Here is a 23439-nt window from a genome sequence, read left to right on the forward strand (position 1 = left end):
CCGGCTTCCCCCGGCCCCTGGGGACCCTGCCCCGGCTGTGCCCGGCCGGGCGGCGGTGCTGCAACCTCGGCCCCGGGGGCACCCCCGGCACCCGCGTACTTCGCGCAAGCAGGGGCTGAAGGAGCACTCAGTCAGCGGGACCGGCCGAAGGCCCCTGCAACGCCCCGCTCCCTGTCCTCAGGTGGCACAGGGAGGGTGTTTGTCCCGACCATGAATGAACTCAGTGTCACCGTTTGTGCAGTCGTGGACGGCTTTGCCAATGCTTGAGAAATAGTAATGCTACTTCAAAATTTCTTCTTTATTTAAATTCTAAAGTAAACTTAAAATGCTTCGTTTTGTTTACCCATTGGTAATCTTGACCCATTTAGTAGCCTTTTCGCTCTGGCTGTGAAAGATGCTCTTTAAGGGCTGTGGCAAAGCTAACAGTAACAAACTCAATACTTGTGTGTTTGTAGGATTTGGGCCAAGGTTGTTTGAGAAAAGAAATGAAAAATTAAGTCAGTATTCTCACTGAACACAAGAAAACCTGTCATTTTTTAAAACGTTTACTGAAGCCGCATTGTTGGTGCTGTGGAATGATGACATACAGGTTACCGTGTCAGTAAATAGCATTTTACCTTGTGACGATTGTTTTAAGAAGAGCCTGCTCCTTTTCTTGTTTTAAATGCTTCTTCCCATATGCATCTCTTGCAGTCTCTAGTAAAAAGTGTTTGGGCGCAGACAACCAAAGCAAGGACTGCAGTAACTAAACAGAAATTCTGCTGCATACAAGGCAGAATGTAAACCTATTATCTAATTTTTAGCTTATTTACCAAGCACTTAACATTCCTATTCTTGCAAAATACAAAGAAGGGCATTCTCAATTCCAAAGCTTTAAAGAAGTGTTGTGTATTAGAGAGGACGCTCTGACGATTAAACGGAAAGTGGATGCTGCAATACCTGTGTTCTCCACAGTGCTGGATGAAGGATGCAGCAGAATAACCTGGATCCATGCCTTTTAAATTTCTCAGAGGATTTGTGTGGGAGAGGTGCAGCTGCTGTTGGGACACCCATCTTTGGAGGCAGCCTATAAGGTGGCTGGTAAGTAAGAGGTGTGCAAGAGGCAACAGAAGACAAAAAGAGCAGAGGCTGAGGTGTGCAAGGATTTCACAGAGGCCCAGGTTTTGTGCTAGTGCAGGTACGTTGGCAGCCAGGTTGAAGTGCTGTTCTGCAGCCCTGAGGAGGGGCAACCCCACACCCCCCAGTGGGGCTGGAGGAAGCAGCAGGACACTTCTGTGTAAGGCTTGGTGAAGGACTGGGACAGGAGCTCAAGTCGACAAAAAGAGGGCTGTGGAAGCAGAGAAGGTTGTAACATGGTCGGAACAGAGATACTCTTTGCAGCTGTGCTTGGAACTGATTTGAAGTGACATAAATGGGAAATAAAAAAGCTGAAAAGGAGACATTTACTCAGGCCATGACCAACAGGATGCTGGTTAGTAGCCAAAAACTTAGCCAGTACCACTAGGTATACTGGGTTTAGTCATGAAGGTCATTCTAGACGTGGAAGTCGATGTATACGACAGTTGTGTAATACAGCACAGACACATGTGTTCCCTGCTGCTCCTCTCTGTCAGCATTTCTGAAGTCTAGTTTTAAGAACAAGAAAGTATTTCAGGCCTTATATCCACTGAAGAACTGTCCTCCATGTGAAACCTCCAACAAAGGCTGTTAGTTCCCATGGATTAGATGTGGTTGCTGTTGACTTTTAACCTCTTCAGAAGGTAGCTTTAAACTTCTGAAGAGTTAATGTGATAACAGGTTTTGCATTGTACCCAAGAATACCTACAGAGCTGTGCAGCAAAAGGACAACTCAGGCCCTGATGGCAAATCAAGGAAGAGAACAGGCTGCTGGGAAAACCCCACACACCTGCACACACGTGCAGCCAGGCTTCTGCACCTCTGCCACATAGGGAACAATAGCAGCATCACTCCCTGGTTTTGGCTATCCAGGAGCACACCCTAAATTACAGACTACAAAGCAGGCACTCAGTCTAAATTAAACTGTATTTACCAATGTAAATAATGCTGCTACGGCAAATTCACCCATGAACCAGAGATGTCTGGCTGGTTTATACTGATGGCTGCAGGAGGAAGAGAAAAGTAAAAGGCCAGTAAGCAGTTACACATAAATAAATGTGTTAGCATTGACTTTAATCCTGAGGTAATATCTGTTAGGAACACAGAAATGGGGGTGGCCTCCTTCACCAAGTCCCCTACTATTGCAGGGAACCAAGTCAAATAAAACCTTTCTGACTTCATTTTTGAAGTGTGGAAGCTGCTTGATCAGCATGTGTTAGAGTCCCTGTCCTTGTGGGATAAATCTGTGAAATACACAATTAGGAACTGTGTGTAGGAAGTGGATATAAATTAAACTATAAAGGTTTTAAGCTCATAACCAAAAGATGGCAGATTTAGTGTCTCATGAAATCTTAATTATGCTGCCTTGTGTATGTATTCTTTGCATAAATGATGCATAGGTTATGTGACAAAAATAGTATGGAGCTGCTTTAGCAAAGATCCTGTATTAATGTGCACAAAACCCATCTAACTTTTGACAGTGGACTTTGCAACACAAGTAACTTTCTTTTCTAACAGTTTCTTTTTGAAGGTGGAACAAAACCTGTTTTCTGTTGCATGGGTCACTGAGGCATGGCATCTACATGGTTGGAATGATGACTCTTTAGTGATAAACTATTTAACATTTGAACTACAGAGCTAGAGATACAGTGATTATAAAATGTGCCTGCTGTCCTAGGGTCACACTGTCTACTGCAGTGGTCTGACAGAAATGCCCAGCCTGGGTGACCCCTCTTCTCCCATTGGCTTATGCCAGCTCTCCTGGACTATGCTAGTGATGCTGGTGATCTGGGGTGAGCGCTCCTTTCTATCAGTCATTGAAGAAAGCTATTTTGTACATGAAGCTAACAAGAGACAGATTTCCTAGTGGCCCTCTGGCAAATTTGACCTTGTCTGCCTGAAAACGAGACAATCGCTGAAGTGGAAAAAGGAAACCTGTACCTGAAATGTAACCTGTAACTGACATGTTCTTTGAAAAGACTATAAATGATGGTGCAAATCAAATGGAGGTGGTCCTGCTCTTCTGCATGTCCTTCCATGCATCCCTGCCATCTTTCCTGTGACAAATTTAATGAGGTTGCTGTGCAGTAGCCAGAATGGTTTTCTGATCTGACTGAAAAATGAGCCTGCTCCCTAAAAACTTATTTGCTGAGTCTTTATGCTCCAGCTTTCAGGCTTCTTGCCAAATCATCTTTTCCTCTGTGGAAAGTACAAAATTCCTTGTACCGTGACAAAAAGATGTAAAACCTCCTAGTACTCTTAGTGTTTTTGCACAAGTTCTGTTCCGCTAACACTGTGAAGTTATTTGAATTTAAATTTATGTAAATGCTATCAACAACAGCTCTGTATTTCATTTGAATCACAGAATCATAGAATGGTTGGGTTGGAAGGGACCTTTAAAGGTCATCTAGTCCAACCTCCCTACAATGAGCAGGGACATCTTCAACTAGATCAGGTTTCTCTTAGCCCTGTCCACACTGACCTGGAATGTTTCCAGGGATGAGGCATCTACCGCTTCTCTGGACAACTTCTTCCAGTGTGTCATCACCCTTGTCATAAAATGAAAGCTCTTCTTTATGTCTCGTCTGAACCTACACTCTTCTAGTTTAGAACCACCACCCCTTGTCCTATTGCTACAAGCCCTATTAAAAAGTCTGTCCCTATCTTTCTTAGAAGTCCCCTTTAAGTATTGAAAGGCTGCAACAAGATCCCCCTGGCACCTTCTCCTCTTCAGGCTGAACAACCCCAACTTTCTCAATGTGGTTGTAAGTGCCCAAATGTTGATATTTTCACATCTGAAAGAACTTTGGGTTTTCCTGGAATTGCAAGGCATCTCTTTTCAGAGTAGCACTGGACAACATGCAATTGAGAGGACGTATCCCTATGTTCTTGATAATCCTAGCACCTAAAATGGCTCTTACAAACTGATGTACCCACCCAGTTCCTAGGATTCCCAAATTTGCTTTGGTCTGTAAGCCAAGGATTTGTACATGTTACCCCTTTAATTGAATCTGCTACTTTATAGAAATAAGAAACCACACAAGAGGTTTTCACTGGAAAACTTGCCGAGCCTCCACCCTTCCACAGGCAGGAATTTGGACTCTTCTCTTTTTGTGTCTGTCAAGCTTTACTTGTGGTTCATTTGTCAAATAACAACGTGGTTTCTGGCTTTGTATAAAAAATGGCCGTGATGAGTCATAGACTTCCCCCTCCCTTTTGATACAGAGATACCAAGTGCAAATGCAGTATTGACAGCATTCCCACCCCTTCTTAGGGATTTAGGAATTTAGGAACTGATCTTATATTCCTTAATTAACTTTTTTATTGTCTATTTGCTGGCTTTACCTCAAGTAATAACATATTTAATACAGTTGCAAAACTTCATGGGTTTTATTGTCATTTAGCAGAGAGACCAGATGTGATACATTAATCATAAAAGTGGTACAGTTTTTCAGTGGCTTTTCTAAATTACCTCTGGTCCTTCCATTTGTCAGTCTGGGAAATTTTGACATCAGTTTCTATTTGCCTCTTTTTTTATAGGAACACAAGCTGGTATCCAATTATTCTTTTGTTGTTGTTTTTGTTTTAAAAAAACATTTTATGTGTATTGTTCAATGTCAATTGCTTATTTGCCAGTATAAAAAAATATTAAGGAGAATTTGGTGAGTAGTTGAATTGTTTTTCATCATACTGTAAAAATAATAAACGTGACAACTACTGCTAAATTGCAAGTATTCTTTCCACCAAACAGACCTAATAATTATTAACCAGAGTGTCTGCTGTCAAACAGAATGCTTCAGACATTCATAATGTTGTGAACAGATACTCCGTCATAGTCCAAGCCTCCTAAATCATTGTTTCAACACTTCCAATGAAGCATCCCCGAGTCCATTAACCAAGAGCATGCACTTACAAGGGCCATATCATGCAGCAGGTGGAGAAATTGTTAAAGTACTGATCAGAGAAATGGGTTCTAAAAGAATATTTTTAAGCAAGAGCTCTCTCCCCAGTAGTGCATTTTAAACACATTGGTCCAAGGCAAATTTCAGAATATATAAGCAACAGGAACATAAACCGCAGAGTGGAAGGCCATAAAATTAAAAAAGGCAGAACCCCTGAATAGCCTGCAGGTACCTGTGACTCAGGCAGTCCCATGACAGAATCTTGCAGCAGCAGCAGCAAAGCACTTCAGTCTTTACAGGACACCTTCCAAGCCCCGGCACAGGGCAGGACATCATCAAGTGACAGTAAATGCTATTCTTATCTAGAGAGCTGTAAAAACAAAGGCAGATCAGCTCCCCACTCAGTCATTATCCCAGGCTCAATGTAACCTAAAGCATCAAGTATTCAAGCAGATAATATTATGAAAGAAAATTCCAAAGCAGGTTCCCTTTGCTTTGGTGAATGCAGGAAAGAAACATGATATAGTTAATTATGCTCTTGCTTGGGAGGAAAAATATGAGAGGAGTTAGAAAATTATGTCAATAAACCAGAAAAAAACTTAAACTTTCTCTTTTGGGATACAAAATAGGATTTTTTTTTACTATATATATATATATAAATCATCCTTGGATCAATTGTTCACATATAAGGACAAAACTAACCCATGTCTATAGGAATAAATTTCTGGAGGCGTAGAGTGGAGTCTGGTTTATAGAGTGAGAAATGAAAAGATCTGGTGTTTTAAATACTATATAGCACAGTAGCATCCTCTCTCCTCCAAGAGCACCACCACCGCCAGAGACTTTTAAGTTCAGCTCTGACCTGAATGAAGAGAGAGAGTGAGTGTGGAGTCATTGCCGTGTTACATGACACACTGGGTGGTGCTAACAAACTGGTGATGATCACAGTCATCTTCCCTTCAAGCCGGCTGCAAGGAGATGTAAAGGCACATGTGAATCCACTCAGAAATTATGACTGTGCAGTGAGACACTTTGTCAGGTACTGTATGTGCAGAAGCAGAGAAAGAAAAGTTGGAAAAGGCATCCAGGGTACTCCAGAAAAGTCTCTTTCAGGCATAGAGTGTGCTTGTGGGACGAACACTGTCAGAAAAAAAACTGGAACCATGAGCAAAGAAGCTGCCTATTTTTGTGTATGTGCTTTAGTTATCTTTAGTGTTCAAAGAAGAGAAAGTTTTGCATCCTCTATAAATAAGTAGGTTTGTATTAAGGGCACCCAGCTTCAGTTTCTTTTTTTCCCCTGCTATTTCTGAATGTTGTATTTGAAAAATATCTATATTTTTCAAGAGAATCTGATGGTTTATGCTGTCATATGGCTATTGCACAGGTGACACCTGGACCCGAGCCTCATGACACAGTTTCACATATTACAATTAGTTTGCTGTTACTGGCAACACAGATTGGAAATCAGAACTAAGCCCCATGAGAAACTACTTCATGCCAATACTCTTGTTGCTTTTCCTGAGTTTACCTCTGCTACTCTTATTTATGAGGCTATACAGAAAAAGGAGAACAGTTTGATCCAATTTATTTACTGCAAGTATTCTTAGGAAGAAAAGTGTTGTGAGCAATTTTAGCTCAGACAACTAAAATACAATTTTCCTACTTTTACTGATAAGAAAATTCACTATCTGCTTTCAAAATACCATAAACTGATGGAAAAGAGGCGCAGAGGAATGAACTCTTTACAAAATGTGCAAAATATATGACAGTCTGTGCAACAAGAGGTGGGAGAATACAAAAAAATTGCCATCAGAAGTAATCATTCCTTCACTTGTTTTCTGGACTTGAATAGGAGGTCCTGATGTAACTGAGCAGCTCAGTGGCTACATCTGAATGACAAAATGGAGAAGTCTACATTTGAAGGACTTGCTTCCTCAAAGATGAAAATCCAGAACAGGGAAAATACCCTTTCTTTGACAGACAGATTAGATCAAGTCAAGAGAGCTGAAGTTTTTGGGAGGGAACATCTTGATACAGCCATTCTCTTCCAGGTACAATATCATATTGAGGATACAAAAAGACTTACTGGATTTCTCTTGTGATGATACAAAAAGACTTACTGGATTTCTCTTGTTGCTTGTGCTATGCCCTGTGCTGTCCTTATTCAGTCCTTGGAGCATAGAGTCCTTGGCAAGGAGGAGGGTATTGCACCACTGATGTAAATTAGGACTGTTCCTGTGCAAAACAATAAATTGTACCAGGGCTGGGCAGTTCTGACTTGGGGAATTACAGTCAGTCCCTATGGCCTCTTTCCCATCAGAGCACAGGGGTCATGGAATGCAAAACTGGGGCCAGATTATTTCACTGGCAGCTGGAGCTCAGCTATCTGCCATGTGCATTACAATGGTATGTTTACTTTTTCTAAATGCTGAATTACTGCCCTGGGAGATACACACATGCATTCCGGGCCAGAACCTGGAGTTTAGCCTAATACTATGTTTTTTAAACACATCTGGGATCTATTATGTTGCTGGGTAATGATTTTTTTAGAATCATCATTACTTTATATTGAAAGAAGTGTCATTGTCAGTATCATTTTCAGCATGGTATTGCAGAGCAACATGTCTGAACACTAGATAACTGCTGCTATGGACAAAATACTATAGGCCATTAAAACACTACAGTATTAAAGCCAAAAGTCATAAAAAAGTTGTGGAACCCATATGGAAATTTGAGGAGCCAAATCTAGAGACTTCCAGGAAGTGGCAATTTTGTTTACAAAATGTAAACACAGAACTAACCGGAACACTGGAAAATGCATTAAAAAAAAACAGCGTTAAGAGACTGAAATTACATATATACTTGGTATAAAGATGCTTCAATGTTTTTAGTGTTATATGGAAATAATTGCATGAAACTTCTGTGCAGTTCAAACTCAGCAACAGTCCTTTACTGCTTTAGGAATCAGAAGTGCAGGGCCAGAATCAAGCAGCAGTTTATCCTTTTCGTATTCCAAGAGTTAACTTCTTTTAATCTTTCAAAAAGCTTCAGACTATTTTTGTTTTAACAGTCTCTGAGGAATTTCCCATACCCACCAAACCAAATAAAGGCCAGACCAAGTCAGTAATATTGTCATTTAATTTCAGTGCTCCTAAACTATACTTAACTTCAGGTTGGAGATAGTTGAACACAGGCAAGTGTTTCGAAAGCCTTTATGTTTAAATGCTTCAACTTACTGAAAGGGTACTTTTGGGAGAAAGGAGGAGAAAAGTCATTCCTGGTTCTAAGCCTTGTCTTTGGACTCACTTTTGAGACTACAGTCAAGTTTGTTTTTAATCCTTGCAGAAAAAGAACCAAGAATACCTGCTTCCACCGCATAATGCTTTCTGTAGGATGTGTAGTATCTTTGAATAAGGAATCAGAATTTGCAAGGATTGGTAAATATTTATATAAATTTCTGTTGCTACCTGTTCTACTGTTGATCTGCACTGCTGTAATTCCTTCTAGGAAAAAAAAACAACAACCTGGTTTTCAGTGTGTATGAAAGAATAATCAGGCTCTTGTGCTCCTGTTTTATGTATGCTATCATTCTTTAAGAGGTGCAGTACTTTGCTTGAGGTATGCTAAGCCAGCACTCCTTCATATTTCCAGATGTACTGCAGTGCACTGATAATAATTATTCTGCACAATGTCAAGCAGTAAGGAATTCTTTGCTGTAAATAGGTACAGATGCAGCTATGTGATGCTAGGTATATAGATTATTGAAAGGGAATGAGAGGAACAGTTTTTTTATGAGGCCTGAGTTATAAATGCAACAAATAGATCGTGATTATTATATGGTCTATTCAGCACAACATCTGTCTTCAGCTTTCTGGCAAAGTTTTCAGAGCTCTTGGTTCTTAGACTCTTAAATTCTGCTGACACTTGTCTCTGCCTTGACACCACCCTAAATATGCCCCAAATGTTTGCTGGCCTGTCCCTTGGTTTATCACCCTCTCATGATTGCAGCTCTTACCCAGGTGAAGGTGTGCTTCTATGGATTCCTTAAGAATTTTCTGGTGTTACTAGCACCAGAGTCTCTTCTTACATACCATTATTCAATTACCTGCTTTAAATGCAAGTTAAATTCAAATACACCCAATTAAACTAAATGGATTCTAACTTCAGTGTATTTTCTGAAGCACTATGATGTTCCTGACTTGCCCTGGATTGTTAATTTATGACTTTATAGCTTCAGTATCACTTATGCATTTTCTGTAATGTAGAAGATGACTCCAGCATACATTCCCAGCCGAGCTCTAATGCAAGATTTATACCCAAAAGGTTGTAGCTACAAAAAAATATCAGAGGTCTGATACAAACACAGTTTTTTTGATCAGGACGTTTTATAATACTGCATCCTTGTTGTGTTCAAAGTTTATTATGGCAATTTCATAATTCTTCAGATACTTCATGTTAATATTCTATCTGTTCTATGATTCTGTGATGCTATATGAGAATCAGGGGTTTAATCTGCCATTCTGATTTGGGCAGTTTAGCAGTCCATTCCACTCCTAATCCCAGTTCATTTGGTTTGCTTTAGTTTGGTGCTCTAATTACCCTCAAAATATTAATTTTTTCTTAAATAATTATTTTTAATTATTTAAGAAAATAATTATATAAGAAATATAATAATTAGAATAATAATTATATAAGAAATATAAATATTTCTTATATCATGGGCCATATTACAGTCATACATATCCCTACTGAATGGACTTAAATACACATATCCCTAGAAGGGATGAAGGCAGTCTGAACACCATCAAAAGGTGAATGCAAGCTCAATAGTTATAAGATACACAGGTGTACAAAACACAACTGAAAATAGAAAACCCGTATTCATTGTTCAAAACTAATTGTTGATTTTTGTTAAAAAAAAAAACAAACCAACCAGTAAAACAACCAGAAACAACCAACAAACTCAAACATGTGATTCTGGGGTAAAACAGTCTCTTCTTGGACTTTTCATATCCAGAAAAGAGAAACACTGAGCTATCAAACCAAACAGACCTTGAGTACGTGTCCAATGTTAGGTTGGTTATCTGTTAGATAACATCTTACTGGATTGTTTTGGAAAAGAGTTATTATTAAAAGTAGTTCCTGTAAACCCCTCAGTATCCATAGGAATAGATGGAAGTAGGTATTATGATTACTACCTTAAAGTAGATATTATGATCATTACTTTGAACAGCAGGAGGGCACCAAAGTAACCTTGTTTTTGTATATTTCTTTAGTAGATGAATTGAATGCTTCCATTAATTTGATGCAAATAAAGTTTTTCCAGGCTGCAAATTCCCAAGTTACCCTGTCTTTCACAGAAGTTCTTCACTCTATGACAACAGGTATAATTCACAGTTTTAAAGCTGAAAGCAAAGATTAGCTACCTGAACTCTGATTAGGCTAAGGTAGAAGACACAGAATTTGTGAAGCCCATACTGGTAAACAAGATATTATTTGGAAAGACTTTCCAAAGTTAGTTTGGGCTAATAATTGACTAAATATTTAGACAGGAAAGAAAATCTCAGTACCCAGGAGCTGAATATGTTTTTTTCATATTTCTAAATGAAATTAACTCCCAAAACTAATTTTCATTTGGTACAAACGTTTCCATTTATTGCTAAAATTGTATTTTTATGCAAGTGCTTGTCAAAATAATGACTCAAATTGATGTGTAGATCCCACAGAGAAAGAAAAGATCATATAATGTTCCTGAAAAAGTCAGCTCATGCCTCGCAAAATCCAAGTCTAATTCTTACCTTTGTTTGTTTGAGAGGAACTCCTCTCCCTCTCCCCCCCCACCCCTCACCCTCTCCAGATTCAGGTTAGGTTTCTGCCTCACAGCAGTGACCTGACCGCCAGCCCCTTTGACTGGAACAGTCCCACTTTGTAAAATGTACTTTAATATTCATGGAGCCAGCTGGTGAGAGAAAAAACAATGCTCTAGTCTGGTGGTTCAGTAACTCTCCTGGGGAGGGTGGGGGTGTTAGTCCCAGTCCCAGCGAATGTGTAATTATTTACACAAAATAGAACAGTGTCAACAGGAGAAGTGACAAACCCTGTCCCCTCAAAAAGTTTCTTGCAGGAATGAAGAAGGCCAAAGAAACAATGATGCATTCGCCAGAAATCTGCCAGGTACAGTCAACAACAGTTTAACCAAACTCTTAAAATAATTTACAGATTATTCCTGAAATAGCTAAGGTTTTGGATGAATAGATGTTCTTCCACATCTCTGAGACAGGCCTTGTTCCTCATATTAAGTGAACAGTCCTTTCATCCTCCAAACTTCTCTTAAAATAGAAATCATTTAGAACATATTTTAAGATCTTACCATCTCATAACATCATACCTCTATCCTTGCTCCTATTGACATCAATGGAAGGAAAAACAGTATTTATGTGTCTCACAAGTAGATCTTTCTCCTGGAGAATGCTGCTCTATAATGGTTTGTGTCTGACAGGAATAAAGAACTCTTGAGGCCTGCCTGCGAGTTGAATAGTCACAGCTGTATGGAGCTCTGGCAGTAATGTTTTTGCAGTGTGATTGCTGAAGACATCAAGCAAGGCCAGGTTCTTGGGCACAGATGAGTTTTCATTGGACCAACTGAAAAGACATACAATGTTTCAGGCAACAAATTCTTTTTTAGAGCTAAGACAGCAGGAGCAAGCTTTAAGCTATGTACAGGCTGAGGAGAACTGCTCTCATTTAATCTCAGTTTCTGAATTGGACACTGTGACATATTCTAACGTTTTCTCACTGTTCATATGAGTTAGCGTTAGAGAACTCATAAAAAGCAAAGACGGTTCCAGTGGATTGCTGTGATTTTTTTCAACAAGCACATTTTGCTGAAGTATGAACCTTAGGGAGACATTTTCCAGGTAGACGTTTAACTATTACTGACACAAAGACATTATCTTACTGATAACTTATCTTTGTGTAAGGTGGCCCTTAAGCAAAAATTCTCCTGATGGTCAACATACAACAGAAGTAGGTATATGATGGGATAAAAGAATGGGAAAAAGATGAAATCTGGACCAAAATATTAATATACCGTGCAGCACTTAGCAGGAAGTTGTTAAACTGATACGATTTGCACTTTAAGAGGTAGTGACACCTGTGACACTTCTTCTGCCACCGCATGTATGAAACCTGTTCCTGAATAACTGCTCAACTTATAAAAATCCCATGACTACAGCCTGGGTTTTCTAGCAGTGAGTCTCTGCTGGCATCAGGCATCAGATCCATCAGCCTGGCCTTCATGGCAGTAGTGCTACAGCTATTAGCAGATATAAGTAGAGGGCACAGATACGGCTTCTCTGTTAGACCCCAGGCAACATCCCATGCAGAGGTTTTAGAGAAGCAGTAGCAAGCCAGGATGAGAAGTGTGCTGAGACCTCCTTGCCACTCACTCACAACAAAGAGGAGTGTTGTGTTCAGAGCTGGGGGGATGGTCACCTCTGAGTGTCCCACCTCAAAGTCCAGAGACCTTGGTGCTGGCACCTTGTTCATCACCCTGCCTATAATCTCCCCCAAATCTCTGCTTGCTTCCAGTTGGGCTGACAGGCTCCATACACCTGGTTCTCCTCAGCTGGACACTGATGCAGACAGTGGAGGGTATAACACAAACACCTTGTCTGGTTCCCCTCTGTCCACCCTCTCCCAATTGCATGAGTGGATCATTGCCAAAAATGTTTTGGAGGCTTGTAGTGGGTGACATATTGTTGTGTGGTAAATTTAGCCTGCACAAAGAGAGCCACTATTACTGCAGTGAGCTCTTCAAGTCTGACTGAAGCTACGTACTTAAGACATCAAAACAAAGAACTTGAAATAGGAGCTTTTCTCAGGGCTTCTGAGCAAAGTGTTTCGCTTTATATGTCTGACCTGCAGACCCCTATGCCTAGTCTGAGAAAAATGGCATCAGGAATTAGAAATTCACCACCTCTGGCTTTAAGGGAGCAAAAAAATCTAAGAGGTTTAAAGATACGGTCACCAAAACCAGAGGTGTTTTTACAGCTCAGCTGTAAACAGAGTAATAATTCGTATCACAGTAACCATAGAGTCCTACCCCTTTTGTTAGTTATATGTTTTGCCAATAAAATGACTTTCATAAAACAAAAAAAAAACCTTCATAGAGAGGAAGGTCTTTCAGGGGACTGTACAATTAAAGCACAGGGTTGTCTGACATCTGCAAAGAAATTCTTGACTACAGAACAATACATGACCTTTAACCTTTACAAATACTTTTTTCAGATAAAAGATTTTCAAGGAAAAATTTGAAGGAAAGCTGCTGTAAAAGCAGAGAAGTCTCCGTCTTGAAACTTGGAGATGGAAGGGACACAGCAGATTTCTGTCTGTATCGATGTCTTATGTAAAATCCACAGAAGAACAAGCAGCTGTCAGCAAGATGTAAGAATCCACCAAGTGATAGTTTGATGAATACTCAAAAGGTAAGAAGTTATATATTACATAGGCTCTGGCAGATGGAAGGAGAATGGGGCACGAAGAGCTGCATTGAACCTGGTATAAGTAGCTGATATATCAGGTGGGCAAGTAAACATCGGTACAGAGTCTGTATTAAGATTTAGACTAAAGATGTGTGGTGGAAATATATCAAGCAGGAAAAACAGCTTGGAGAATATAGCAATATGTCTATCTGGATCCTGAGCTAAAGATGAACAAAACTTAGATTATTACAACACATTTAAAAGTGTTAATACTTCTAAAGCCATAGCAAGGAAATAGCAGAATTACTAATCTGCTGGCATCTTTTTTGTGTGGAGCCAGTCAGCATCTCAGGCCCTTTTCTTTAGGAATTTTACATATTTTACCAAAACTCACCCTGATAAACCCTCTGAAAGACTGTTGTAGATGAGAAAACTGCCCCAAATGTGAAATGTTTCTATTCTTACCATGTCTCTAGAAAAAGTCACTGTTTACTGCATTAAGTCACTGTTTACTGCATTAGCTATAATCTAATGAGATGCTTCCTGTGGCAGATCAAGGGCTGGAATAGCTGGACAGATTGTGGTGGTTCTATTATTAGAAGCCTGTTATGTTTGACATTGAGCATAAAAGATAGGGCTCATGCTGCAGAACATTTCTCATACTCTTACTTGAGAGTAAGACCCTGCAGTTGTTATCAGAAAATATGGCCAGGCCTCTGGATTCTCATTGTGCAGATTTAAAAGTGAATCAGTCATGTTGAGATATGCAAAATCCGTTGACAAATGAGAAATGATACCCTAGGAACAAAATCTGATAGAGAAAACAATAAATCTTGCTATTATCAAAGCAAATTCTTAAAAAGTTTAGAATTTCACTCTTGAGGATATTTTGTATGTATATAGGTTGTGTGTAGGCTTAGTTTATATGATGTGACTGAAATAACCAGAAAAGCTTTACCTATAGATGAACTATGTGAGGAAATAAGTACATTTAGTTTTCAGTAGTATGTCACAATAAATTTATTACTGTGTTATTATTGGATTCAATTAAATAAACGGGCATGATTGCATGTTTGCCACATATTGGCCATACCTCAGGTGGGATGTGGAGTTACTTGCTTTAGTGCTAATACAACAAATACTATAAGACAGGAAGAGAAGACTTAGGAAGACTTCCTAACTCCTTCCCACAGGTAGTTAGGAAGTCAGTTGTATGTCTGATCTTCATGACAGCAATATGTGCAGCTACACAATGTTAACAAGGCTCAGGCAGGGCACTGTGGCACTGACACAGTGACAAGCATCCCATATGCAGCATGGACAGTCTTACTATCTCCTCTACCTTGTTTTTTCTTGGAGAACTTCCACCCATATTGAAGGCAGTTGTCAGAGCTCAGCTTGCCCTGAAGGAGTCAGAACTAAAGACATATGGCTTCAGGCTTCAAGCTTGTAAAGAGAAGGTGATGCAATAGTGAAGTTGAGTTAGAAAGTGTGAAGAAATAAATGGGGGAAGACATTTTTGAAAGGAAAAAAATAGCACAGTAAAGAAATTTTGAAACACTTTGATGGGATGCTCATTCTGCACCAATGGAGTGATGCTGCTGATTTGCACAGCTTGTGCCAGTACAAGATGTAGGGGTTACTGGGCAGCTTGCACAGGAGCTCATACAGTAAAACACTTCCCTCTGTGCTGGTGTTAAATAAGAAAGGAGTGGGCAAGGCTTGCTCACATCCCAGATTTGACAAGGGCTGTGGAATGCATCTGAGGAAAGCTGTGGAAAGCAGCCTGAGGGCAGCTCTGGCTTGTGCCTGTGCACAGAACAAGCTTATTTGAAGGATGAATAGTGGACAGGAAAGCACGGCTGTCTCAAGAGGTGTTATGTGTTCTTTGGCTGCAGGTTGGGTGTGAAGTGTCACTGGCCCAAATGAATTGGAGCTCCCAAAGAGAGCTTGAAGGTCATGGCAAGCCAAGAGCCAGTATCTCTGTCTGTCACTGACCAGGAGAGATGAGTATCAGCACTGCATTACAAACAGCACAGCTAGTCCAACAGCTCCTGTTCAAGTGCAAAACTATGAGCAGGGGACAGCATGTGTACTCTGCAGTTGAAGGAGGGGGAAAAGGCTAGTTAACTAGTAAGCAGAGATTGAATCATAGCATTGTTAGAATACTTTAATTGACATTTCAACTTTAGAGCCAGAAGGAGGACTGCAATATTTCAGAAAGTACTTTTCAAGGCTTCAGGTGTTGAAAGCTGTAGCATGAAATATACGTGCATTGTTTGATATTAGCTGGGTGTATGGCAGGTAGGCTGTACTAAAATGGACCAGCCTGAAAACTGAGTGGCAGCGTAAAAAAGCCATTCACATCCAGTAGGTGACGGGTTGGCTGTGGCAGGGTGGACATGGCATTGTGCCAGCTAGGTGTGTGCCTCATGGCTAACTCAGGCTTCACGTGGGCCAGTCCTGCTCACCCACCCTGAATCTGTCCTGAGAAATCCACATAGAAAGTTCTGGACCAGGAAAGAGCTGTTCCTGAACTAATGAGTTTCAAATGCTTGACTTTGCAGCCTTCCAGGTATTGGAGGACGGAATCCTGCATAAGGGGATGCTTTCAGAATTTTTTTGACCACATGCCTGTTTTGTTTCTTTGCTTCTTTACCACACATTAGTTTTAAACTGAAATGTAAGTCTAATAGGTATGTTAATGTCTGTCTGCTGTGGTATGTATGTAGTAAAGGAAACAGAACAAATGAACTTATTTTAGTAAATATGTTTAAATAAAAATTTACATGGCAAGATGCATACTGTCACTCTGACTGACTCACACTGGGTTTAAGTTCCAGGAATACCTAAGAGGGCAGCGTCATCTCCTCCAAAACAGTTTTTCTTTTCATACGGGATTATATGAGCAAGCAGCTGCCTCTAAGACATTGTTTTGCCAGACTGTCAGGCTCTCTGTGCCAACTTCTCCCTTAAAGCATTATATGGATAGGACATCCCTTCCAAATAAGCCCAGTGGAGGGGAGCCACAAAGCACAGCACTTTCACTGGCTGTGCTGCATCCAGGGGAAACAGAGCAGTGGGCAGAGGCGCCTGGTGAGGACTCCTCTGCTCCCGTCTGTGCGCTGCAAACGAGAAACACAGAGGCTAGCTGCCATGGAAAAAATGCGTCCTTGCCGGAGCCACGCAGCGCCCCACCGGCCTCGCTGGAGGGACAGCCCGGGACCCCGGAGCGGTATGCGCGCTCCTCCTGGTGGCTCTGCTGCCGAGCCTCCGGCCGCGCCGCCAGACCAGCCACCGTGCCGGCCGGCTTGCAGAAATCACTGCAGCCGGTTTGTTCTAAAACAGACACTATGCTTCATTTGAGCTTCACACACACTACTTTTCTGCTGTTCAGGTCTGTGCGTTGACTCGGGCAAATGGATAGAAGAAAAAGCTAAATTAGCCGACATTTTTCAGGATATGTGAATAATTTTGGGGTTTTGGGGGGTGGGTTGTTGTTTGTTTTTTTTTTTTTGTTTGGTGGGGTTTTTTTTTGTTTGTTTTGGTTTTTTTTTGTGGTTTTTTTTTTTTTTGTTGTTGTTGTTGTTTTTTTTTTTTTTCCATTTCAGGCTGTTGAAATAGGAGGATTCAGTCAAACTCCGGTATTTCAGGTGGCCAATGGATGAGTTTGAAAACTGAGGTCTGTTGTCTTAAAACTGAGTAAGACCAAACCTTGTCTGGGAAATTCCTGCTGGTTGACCTCAGCGTCCTCCACAGGTCTGCTGGGCACAGCCTAATGTTGCAGAGCTTTCTTCTGAACAGCAGGCCTGAATCTATTTATTCTGAGGTTCACTTGGCACAGCAGGCAGGCAGAGCTGTAATTGCCTGGTTCTCAGGCTGCTTTGACTCATGTGTGTGGGGCAACCCTGGAGGATCGTCGTGGTCTATGTGCCACATAAGGACTATTGCAGCATGGAGATGTGCAGTGCAACTCTGCATTCGTGTTTCATCCTCTCTGCCAGTCCTGGAGAGATGATTAAGGAATAGTAAGGTCAGAGGGCTTTTTATCAGCCGTAATTATTCTCCAGCCTGTTTTGTGCCTTCCAGACAAAATGCAAAGGGAAGAGAACTGGGTCTGGTGCTTGTTTGTGAATTTAGCTCGTGAATCACTTGTGAAGGGAACCTCACTACTGCTTATCTATTACAGTATACATGGGAAGTTTTCATGTTAGGGACTTCATTTACCAGCTTGTTTGTTGCAGATTATTTCATTCATGAGATATTGGGTGAATGAAATAGCTTTTAAACCAAAGAGTGCTTAATTTTGAATAGTAAGCTGGAAGTAACTCATGTCTGGGACAGTTCTGTCCTGACACTGAAGCTAGAAATCATGACACTTCCAGAGCCTAAAAGTCATAAATATTTGTTACGTATATGTGCATATTTGGCTAATACATAACATTCATTGGGGTTGTTTAAAAGCATCAATAAATGGTGTTTGATATTGCTAGGTGAACGTCCAGTATTTTCCACAGAGGACTGGCACTCCAAGCCACAACTGCTGTAAAGGTAAGACAGAGAGATTCACTGTGGATCTTCAGCAATTCTGCTTGGAGAAAGTCATCATGACTTTCAGAAGAGAATACAGTGATTGCTTCACTTGATAATATTTGTAAGTCCACCAGTTCATTTGCTTTGTGCAAATCTATATAACAAGTGTGCCAACAAAGTCAAAATCAACAAATCTTTTCAACCCTATAAGATTAATTTTTCCCTTTTTCTTTTCTTTAATAAGGAAGACTTCTAAAATGTCTTGTTGGTAACAGCTGGAGACCTCAACCAAAGTATACAGGCAGCTAACAACTTTTTTTTAAATGTTGCATTCTGAATGTGTTTACCATGTAAGTAATTCAGCCTTATGTCTGAATATAGGAATATACTCATCACAGCTTAACTGTAATAGAGGTATGTGCTATTTTCCATTCATTTTATCAATTTACTATATCCTTTGATTACTGATCATCTAAGTAGAAGAAGATCTTGGCTGTATACTCCTGAGTTGTAAGGACTGCTGAGTGTTGAGTTAGCTGTGACTTTATGTGATCTTTATCATACAACTTGAAAATTGCATTTGAGCAGCTTTTCCACTCTTATATACCCTCAACTCTCTATGTTTCACTGAAATCAGTTAAGTGAAATAATTTTTTATCGTTCAACGTACACTTGAATTTTAAAATAAAAGATGTGGCATGCTTCTGGTGGAATAGAATACTTACAGTTTGAGGAAGCATGCTCTATGGCTGGGACAAAGATATTCTGCACACAGTATTTAGTGTGTAGAATCTTTGAGTCTATATAATACAGAAATAAATATTCTTTTTAACCAGGTTGGCTAGTGAATGTATTTTCATAGTGCTCACTGAGTCTGATTACTGTTCCAAACTGCTTTACTCCGAGCTATGGTTTTCTACCAGACTACAAGAAACAAGGTTTTGTTATTGTAATTGCTACGTTTGGAAAATCTGCAGTTTAATTTAATTGCCAAGTTGGTGCATTTCTAGCTTTTACACACGAGTTTTGCTGTTTGTTTCATACTAAAATCTTTCAGACAATGTTCTGAAAGGAGAATGTTTTAAAGGACTAAGGCAGAGGAGGGAATGTGAGCCTTGGGTGTCAGAGGGTAGGGCACTGCCTTTGAGCTGAATGGCAGAATTTGCTGTGCCAGACTCTTGCTGGCAGTGTTTCCCTGGCACTGTCTGCTCATTAGGGCTCTGCTTCTATAGCATACTTAAATACAACGGAAAGTTCACCCTTGTGAATGAACAAAGATAAATGTATATTCATATTAAAGTTAAGCATGTGATTATGAGCTTTGCAAAATTTGGGATAATAAGAGAGGGAAGGCCTGTGTGTACAAATGTACCACAGAAGCTATTCCAGGGACCTTTTTACCTTTTGCTCATTATTTATATTACTTCTGAGTGCTTAGATATTGCTGCTTGTTACTCACCCCACTGATGTTTCATAGTTGTCTTTCCAAATGTTGCTAAAAAGAAAAGCTGAGATTCTGGGACATTATAGTGTGCCAGTGATTGAATTCCATAGCCCCACACAGAGAGACGAGCATATAAAGAGGGAAAAATCAAGGTTTTTCTTCTCATATGAGTGGCATTGCCCAATTCCTCAGGACAACAGAGAGTGACAGAGAACAGATGTTTCCTAGCAAACAGAGGATAACAGATGAAAAGTATGCTTAACACTAAAAATGAAGGAAAACTATATTTTCATATTTCATCAGTCAGGAGAAAGACAAAAGGATTAGATCTTGGGAGAAGGAGAGACTCAAATTAGAGAATTCTATAAAAATTGTTTACTGTCCAAAAAGATTGTGTGATACTGTTGTTGTCATTTGCCCTTAAAGCACATAGCATATACCCAAAGGCTGTGCTCCCCTGCAAGAGAAATATTTTCAGTTCCCCACTAACAAACAGAAGTGTACTGCCACTCTTGATAAGAAATCTGCTTGTAATAGAGGGCTTTCTGATGCAGAAAAGTGCATCTGTAGTGTCTGCCCCAGAAGGCTCTCATTACTGAAACCAAGATTTAGCCTTAGCATTTGCTCTTCATTTTTACCAGCTTTTTAATTTTTAATGAATTTCATCTCCACTCACAGATTCTACTAACCATACATTATCCTATGATGAGAGAATAAAATCTGAAGGTTAAAGCTGTGTATCAGACGTCCCTTTGTTCCTCCACCAATACACTGTCTTGACTTGTAGGGCCATTTGTCAGAGAAGTGATGTCATGGTAACAAAATGCAGATTGCCTTTCGATTTCCAGAACAACTATGGAGCCATCTCAACTGAAGGCTGAGGTACTGACCTCAGTAAATTGCCTGTCCTAGCAGTGACTTGTGTTGCTTTCCATTCTGCTCAATATTTTGCCATCTTCACTGGCTCCATCAGTTTTGTGAGGTTTTCCTCCAGCATGTTCAAGTCCAGCAGTCAGATCCAGGGTGGTTACTGATGACTTTATGACAGGCCTTAAATGTTAACATTAAGATGCTTTTGAAGCATTTGTTTATTTGTAGGATGTAGTCTTCTGAAGCATCTTTCTGTGAGGTGTCAATGGATGTTTTTGTTGGTCTTATCGAATACTTGAAATCATTACCATATAAAAACTCTGCAAATAAGAACTCTCAGGTATTTTAGAACTTTTGAAGGGATTCTACAAACCTGAACTAGAAAATCCTACAGTTTTCCATTATGTTCAGCCTTTTAACAGTATTAGGGGGTGCCTGCAATTACGTTGGGATACATTGTGTCCTGCTGAATTTTGGCAAAGTAGACTTAAAGCAGATACTTTATGTAATTGCAGTTCATTGAGTTCTTCTTGGTGACTGACTTGGACTGAAAACAATATTCTGCCACTTGGAGCATTCCTAGTCTGCCAAATGGGAGACTTTATTTGATGCCAAATAGACCTCTTAATTTTTCAGTAAATATTTTGCTGTGATTCTTGACATAGCTTTTGCTACCAATTTTATGATTTTTCAGTGAGCACTGCAGGCAAAACACTGATCTCCTTATGCAGAATATGAATTTTAATATAACAGGGATGCCTATCATTAATTACTTAGCATAGATATCGGAGAACTAAAACAGCAATTACGCTATTGCTCTAAAATATAAAAGGCAATAACATGGTAGCAATACTTTTGCTGTGGTATAGTGTTTTCAGAAATACCACCACCTTTATACAAGAATTAGAAGTTCGTGTACTTATGCTAACAACATCTGTGTTTGAAAATAACTAATTCAAAACATTTCTCATCTTACAGATGTCACAGCAATTTGTGTGGGGAAAAAAAAAGAAATGAAAAAAACTTTATAAATGCATTTCTGCAAAAATGTACTCAGAATCAGCTTTATTTATAGCTCACACCTTTTTTTTTTGCTAAAAATGCATAGTCATTACATATATAGTAGTCAGCATCCAGAAGTGTACAAAGAGTAAATTTTCAAACCCTCCCAACAGAACCAAACAAAATTCACACTTTTTGTTCATTGCATGCACAGACCCTTAAATGTGATACCTCTTACTAAAGCGTGCTTGAATCTCTAGCAGACAGAATTGACTTGCTATGAAATGTTTCTCCATACTATTAACCCCCCCCCCCAGCTACAATCACAAAACCTAAGGCATTCACATGAAACAGCGAAGCCCTACTTCAGAATCCTCCATGTTCTGAGTATGGCCCAGAAAGCAATTGCCCTGAAAGCAGAATTCTGCTGGTGGTGTTTCCTTATAGAGCACTTTGAGCAAAAGCCTGCTTCCTTTGTCTTGGTCATAAATTTATTACTGAATTCAGTGGAATGAAGCAGCATATGTCTAAGCAAGTTGTGAAAATAACTTTATTCCACACCCAGCTCCAAGACACTAAATATCTTGAATGGAGGTCTCTGTCTTTCAGCACATGTGATGCCTCCTCAGCATCTTGCACCTCGTCTGAGGAGAAAAGGTTAAAGTCTCAGGTGTAACTTGGGTGATGGTTGCGTAGCCCTGACTTACAGGTGTCTAACAGAAGCTAGGAATATACTTGGATAGAGTGAATTTCTAATGGTAAAGGCTTCGATTTAATGAACCACTCAAACCCTTTGATGCCTTTATTGTAGGTTTGTTGCTTTTTTGGTGGTTTTGGGGTGTTTTGTTTGTTTGTTTGTTTTCTTTGTCTCTACTACTGCTGCCAGTTAGAAAAGCTCTTAAAAACATTGTCCTCTGCTCAGTGGTGCTGTTTGTATCAGTTATTCCAGAGGGCAGAGTGGGTTAGCAGAATGATTAGTCAGGGCTCCACAGTAAAGGAAGAGTATGCATAAGTGATAAGGAGATCCAAGGTCGGTTTTCACTCAAGAATGGGATTGGCTCCATGTTATCGGTTTTGGGAAAGGGGAGGGGAAAGGAAAAAGTTGTTTGTCTGATCAATATAATTTTATGTTCCCAAATGATTACACATGTTTATTTAAAAGCTTCAGTTATTTAAGGTCTTTTTACTCTGATAAGAAGTAGCTTGAAGTAGGTTGAAATTCCCAATGGAAATTGAGACATAATCATAGTCTTACAGAGCCTGATGGGAAATCTTGCTCCATAGTTTCATGGTAACTGGAATACAATCCATGGCTAAATGAATAACAAGGCCTTGTGTCAGCATTACGGTGTTTCTTGGTACATGTCACTAGTGAGAATTTCTGAAGAGTACTTAACTCATGTATGTTTTCTATCTACTCCTGTCCCTTAAGCATTTAGTCAGCCTGTTTACTACTTCTTAGGTCTCGATTGCCACCCGCTTGAAGCCAGTGGAAGTTTTGCCATCAGCTCCAGAGGACATAGGATGTGAACCTCCTAAGAGGTTTCTTCCAAGAGTTTGTGATCAAGAAAAGTTCATATTCCTGTCCCTGTGAGATAAGAAGCTATGGAAAAAACCAACATTCTCTCTGCCGGAGTTCAGTAACGTTTCTGCTTAGCACCTAGGAGGGTCTTTGCATTTTTAAGTGCTTTACAAACATTAGCTAGTCTTTAGAGCAACCCTGCGAGGTAGGTAAGGTATATTCTCCCCATCTTACAGATGTGGAAACTGAGACACAGAGGGTCAAATTCAACCCTGGTACAATTCCAGTGTTTTACATGAATTAAATTCATTCAAAATGAACACAGTTTAAACAACTCGCCCTAGATTACAGAACAAGTAGTGGCAAAGCAGGAACAAGAACGCAGTAGTGCCTGACTCCTCAGCTTGTTACCAGCCACTTTGTCATTTTTACTCTCATAGGCAATGAGAAACAGTATAATCTGGGCAATTACTACAGGTATGATTTGCTTCTGTAAGGCATGTGGATGGTAATCAACTGAGTTTAGTGCAATAATACTTCATGAATGTGCTGCTTCAGAGAGATTAC

General features: G+C 40.0%; 1 protein-coding gene across 1 annotated transcript in view; it reads right to left on the reverse strand.

Moving 5' to 3' along the window:
- PAQR9 (progestin and adipoQ receptor family member 9) overlaps window positions 1-23439 on the reverse strand; it is a 38520-nt gene that overhangs the window by 9307 nt on the left and 5774 nt on the right. The window contains exons 2-3 of the transcript XR_008972598.1: window positions 5251-5388; window positions 1574-1625 (exon numbers count right to left, since the gene is read on the reverse strand). The gene's annotated coding sequence lies outside the window, so the exon portion shown is untranslated. The remainder of the gene's footprint in view (window positions 1-1573; window positions 1626-5250; window positions 5389-23439) is intronic.

This window comes from Pezoporus wallicus, unplaced genomic scaffold (assembly GCF_028554395.1).
Source record: "Pezoporus wallicus isolate ANWC-B61680 ecotype Strahan unplaced genomic scaffold, APGP_CSIRO_Pwel_v1 contig_7749, whole genome shotgun sequence".
NCBI classification, from domain to species: Eukaryota; Metazoa; Chordata; class Aves; order Psittaciformes; family Psittacidae; genus Pezoporus; species Pezoporus wallicus.